Consider the following 4,571-nt stretch of genomic DNA (forward strand, 5'->3'; position numbering starts at 1 on the left):
AGCAACATCTATCAATTTCAACATTTTCCACTCAGAAATATGAACTTTGCAAATAAAAATTCTAGTCCAACCCCCTGAAATAAACTTTATCAAATTTTCATATTTTACAAACAGAGCAACATTTATGAATTTGAACATTTTCACAAGTGAAATGACTTCTTTTACAAAAAAATTTAGTCCAATCTCCTGAAGAATAAATTTTAAATGTTTTCATATTTTTAAAAAAGAACAACATTTATTAATTTGTACACATTTATACCACAAGAAAAGAACTTTTACAAAAATTTAGTCCACTCCCTGAAAATAACATTTTATCACATTTTCATATATTTACATAGAATACAGTCATGAATTTGAATCATTTTCACAAGAAAATGAATTTAACAAAAAAAATTTATTGTAAACCTATGTAAAATATAAATTACGCTATGTTTATGGGTTTTTCATTTATATGTAGAATGAACAAAGTGAAGATATTGCTGAAAATTATGACAAGCACCAAGTTAACCACCAAAAACAACTTTACAAAAAATATTGTTTCTCATGAAAAGTCATTGGAAGTGGTTATATGTAGGACTGCTTTCACTAGAAATAACAAATTTTGAATTTGAAAAGGCATGCATTATTTAAACACTTATTAAAAGTCTGTACACATTTTAAATTAAATAATGGTCTTTATTTGTAGGACTCTGAAGATATCTTTACCAAGCAATCTATCTCTATTATTACAGAGGAACCCAAACAACCATGTCAACATAGTCAAGTAGTTCTCACATATACAGTTATACTTTATACTGTTTACCACTAGTCATGTTTTAATGTGTTATAAATTGACAATATGCTTGTTGATTGCTTATGCATGAAACACTGTGTAGCAAAACTTTATTAACATCTGGTAGAAATGTGCTCAACAAACATAAAAATATATTACAATAGATATTTTTGAAACAGTGAACATTAATAATTACTGTGTACTTTCTCTTTCAGAGTCATTTGTCACCCACTGGCCACTATACTGGGCTATTGTTACAGTTTGACTTTGCATCAAATGTATCACATCAGCAATCCTTTGTTGTTCATGATTATAATGCAAACAAAAGAACAATTATGGTGATGTCAAATTTTATTTCCATAATTTCAATGTTGGGTATACCCAACTAAATGATATTACTCAATACGCTTTTTGGTGCTATAATCTGCATGTATTTTTTTCAGCATAATTCATTTGTATTTGTACATCGATATCCCCACCTATTGCTTGATGGCTATGGTTGGATATTGTGCTGCTCATGTGATGCAAATAGAAAGCAATTTGTTGAAGCCCTACCTAATAATATACAATTAGATCCTCAAAAAGGTATGTAAAATAGATGTTACTGAAATGAAATGATTAAAACAGGCCAAACAACATTCTTCTACTTGTCAGATATACCATATCCTAGTTGCATACACATATTAGCAATGGAAAAATATCTGGTTGTGTATGATAGAAAGTTTGGTTTTGAAGCCAAAGATTTTATTGAAAAAAGTAAGTGTTGTGTGTTACTCTTTCAGGATATAAGGTGTCTGAACAGCTTCACCAAATTTTGACTTACACTTACATACTATTTGTTTCAAGACCCTTGTCAAAGATGTGAGAACTTGTTACATATTAATCTGACATTGCATGTAGTGAATGTCTCAAATTTGTATTTGGCTTATTTTTTCAATGTAAAGTTCTTCATGTGGTATGGGAGAAAATGTCTTCATCCTTAAATATCAGTTTATTGGACATTTCAAACCCTTGTGAAGTCATCCTTCTGTGTTTTACAAGACCCTTGTTCGACATTGTTCTTATTACATGTGGATGTTAACCAGCACAGCTTTACAAGCAAAAATATTGTTAAAACTTGTGAATGATTATTTACACAATATATTTATCTCATAATTTCTTTTAAGAATGCAGAATCCACATCCATGATGCAGTCTGTTTTCAGTGATCATTCCTACCATGAGATGCAACCTGAAGAGTATATTTTGTTATGTGAAAATAACTTTTTGTACAAATACACGTATTGTTTCTCAACCTTCTAATACCCCACAATTTGTTACCATACATCCTGTGCCTAGGGAGCTTCTATAAAGCTATTAGGGTGATAACCAACAGGGCAAATTGAATTTATTTATGACTATTGAGGTATAAACATTCATACTCACATACATACATAGCCATATTTACAGTACATACATTAAGTAGTATAAACTAAATGTATGACAAAAATAGTAAAGTCATATTCACCATTTGCTTTACGTGCCTGATATATATATATTAAGCACTTTCTAAGGATTTTGTGAAGTCATAATTAATCATAATTATTAATCATACACATACACACATACATACACACACATACATACACACACATAATACAACCTTAAGATAAATGATTTTACATATTTTAGGACTTGTTTAGTGCAGTGTGCAGGGAGGTTCAGTGGATTGCTGTAAAACCAGTGAATAGTCCATGGGGGGTTTGTACTTTTGTGTATTCAAAGTAATGCCCACCCGAGTTAAAATGTTGCAGCTGTTCGTCATATCATTGCATTCATGTGACAACCCTTGCAAATCATTGACGAGGATGAAATGGATTCTCCATTGGCACTTTTTAAGTTTTCCTTTGGAATTACACCAGATGCGAGACTATTTTGAATTGGCTACACTTAGAAAAGGTTTCTTTATTTGAAACAGGTATGCAAGATAATCTGCAATGGTGAACATCCTTTTAGCTTTACATATACTATTTCCTTTATCGGTATGGTATTTAGCACTTTCTAGCATTTTGTAAATATTACAATTTAATTATTTTAGGCAATGAGAATGATGCAAGCGATTTTACTGATCTTCCTGAAAAAAATGGTCATAAAATTTTGGCGCCATCTGAAAGTGGTATTTGTTCTTGTGGTGCAGAGTGGGATAAACGTTCTATTCAAGATGAATGGTTGTACGTAGACTTGTGTTCAGTTGCGTACTTTTGTTCAATCCATGATGTGAAGGGTAAGTTCTGATTTGTTATAGGTTAGGCTTCACTTCATAATTATTTGACTTAAATAAATTATTTAGTGTATTGTAGACCTTGCTCCTCTTGTGCTACGAAAAAGCATTATGATGGCATTGAAAACAGGATTGTATGGTTTGGATCATATGCAATATCTCATGCCGTTCTAAAGATTACATTCGGCTTTTCATAACGTCGAGGTACTTTTGATCTACCAAGAAGATTACATTGGGCTTTTCATAACGTCAGTACTTTTGATCTACACAGAAAGATCTCGTGGTAACATGTTAGGTATGGCCAGTGGTTGGTCATCGTCATTGACCTTTTGACACCAGTTCAGAATACGTTAAATGTCCTGAAGACGTTGAGGAGGTTGCTAGTAAAGCGTCGCCTAAACCAGAAGTTAGTTTTCATGGTATGCTAACGGATTACGCAAACGTTGTTAAGAAGAAGCTCACATCAAATGGTTATGGTCAAACGTAGTATGTCTTCTATAACCTCTATTCTTGTTTCCACTTCATCATCTATCCATATTGTTCTTTTTTAGTTCTCAGCTCAACACGACCCTTGTTTGAAGTTCCTAAAACCTTGATCTACCAAGAAAGATCTCTCGTGGTAACATGTTAGGTATGGCTAGTGGTTGGTCGTCGTCATTGAGCCTTTTGACACCAGTTCAGTATACGTTAAATGTCCTGAAGACGTTGAGGAGGTTGCTAGTAAATCTTCCTTAAACCAGAAGTTAGTTTTCATGGTATGCTAACGGATTATAAACGTTGTTAGGAAGAAGCTCACATCAAATGGTTATGGTCTCGTTCCATCGTCGTCTGAGGATGTTCCATGTTTATCCTGTATCTTTCACCAATGTTACAAATACTTAGTTTTTTTATGTTTTTTGAAATTGTCGTTTTTATGACTATTATTTTAGAGCATAGACATTGAAGAATCTTGTGGTAGTACAGGTATTTTCAACATTTTTTTGTTGAAAATTCTCTAGTTTCAATTCTTCGAAATTTCTCATCTTAATTTTCATCTTTACTTTAGAATCCTTTCGATACGAGAAATCGTCAGGATTTGAGGTACTATACGATATATTGAATTTAAGTTTTATAGCGTTAATAACTCTCATCTGTCCATCGTAACTTTGCTATAATTCTATGGATAAATTATGTTTTATATATAACAGATTATTGATGATCCTACTTCACCTGAAGGTGTTGCAAGAACGACGTATGAAGTTACTGTCGTTAATTAACAATATAGCCCTTGATAAAGGGTTGGATGGTCAAAATTATAAATGTCATGGTTCTTCCAGACCAATTGGAATGATATGATCAATGAATTCTCGACTTGTTATTTTAATAACTCAAATATATTTATTTTCAAATTTCTTAGCAATAAATGTTATCTTTGTAGAAACTATTATAACAGTACATAATCCCTTTTTTCCGTGAAGCCCATGGATGCGTTCGTTCATGATGAAAGAGTCATATTGTATGGGAGGCTCGTTCATCACGAGGAGTTATAGAAAGTTACGTT

General features: G+C 32.2%; 3 long non-coding RNA genes across 5 annotated transcripts; 2 read left to right on the forward strand and 1 right to left on the reverse strand.

Annotated features, from left to right (window-relative positions):
- The first annotated feature begins 628 nt into the window (after positions 1 to 628).
- Positions 629 to 2,008, forward strand: LOC124459405. 3 transcript variants are annotated; one of them, XR_006953631.1, is made up of 4 exons: positions 629 to 763; positions 988 to 1,110; positions 1,216 to 1,357; positions 1,939 to 1,961. It is a non-coding gene; the product is annotated as an uncharacterized LOC124459405 (long non-coding RNA). The 3 variants fall into 3 exon arrangements; XR_006953630.1 differs by having other exon boundaries at positions 630 to 763; positions 1,946 to 2,008; XR_006953629.1 differs by lacking the exon at positions 1,939 to 1,961 and adding an exon at positions 1,427 to 1,464 and having other exon boundaries at positions 630 to 763.
- On the reverse strand, positions 1,938 to 2,262 carry LOC124459407. The gene is made up of 2 exons (XR_006953633.1): positions 2,219 to 2,262; positions 1,938 to 2,002 (listed from the first exon to the last, which is right to left on the reverse strand). It is a non-coding gene; the product is annotated as an uncharacterized LOC124459407 (long non-coding RNA).
- Positions 2,263 to 2,702: 440 nt separating this feature from the next.
- Positions 2,703 to 3,224, forward strand: LOC124459406. The gene is made up of 3 exons (XR_006953632.1): positions 2,703 to 2,728; positions 2,849 to 3,034; positions 3,101 to 3,224. It is a non-coding gene; the product is annotated as an uncharacterized LOC124459406 (long non-coding RNA).
- Positions 3,225 to 4,571: the final 1,347 nt, after the last annotated feature.

The sequence above is a fragment of the Xenia sp. Carnegie-2017 genome, unplaced genomic scaffold (genome assembly GCF_021976095.1).
Source record: "Xenia sp. Carnegie-2017 unplaced genomic scaffold, XeniaSp_v1 HiC_scaffold_97, whole genome shotgun sequence".
Lineage (NCBI taxonomy): Eukaryota > Metazoa > Cnidaria > Anthozoa > Malacalcyonacea > Xeniidae > Xenia > Xenia sp. Carnegie-2017.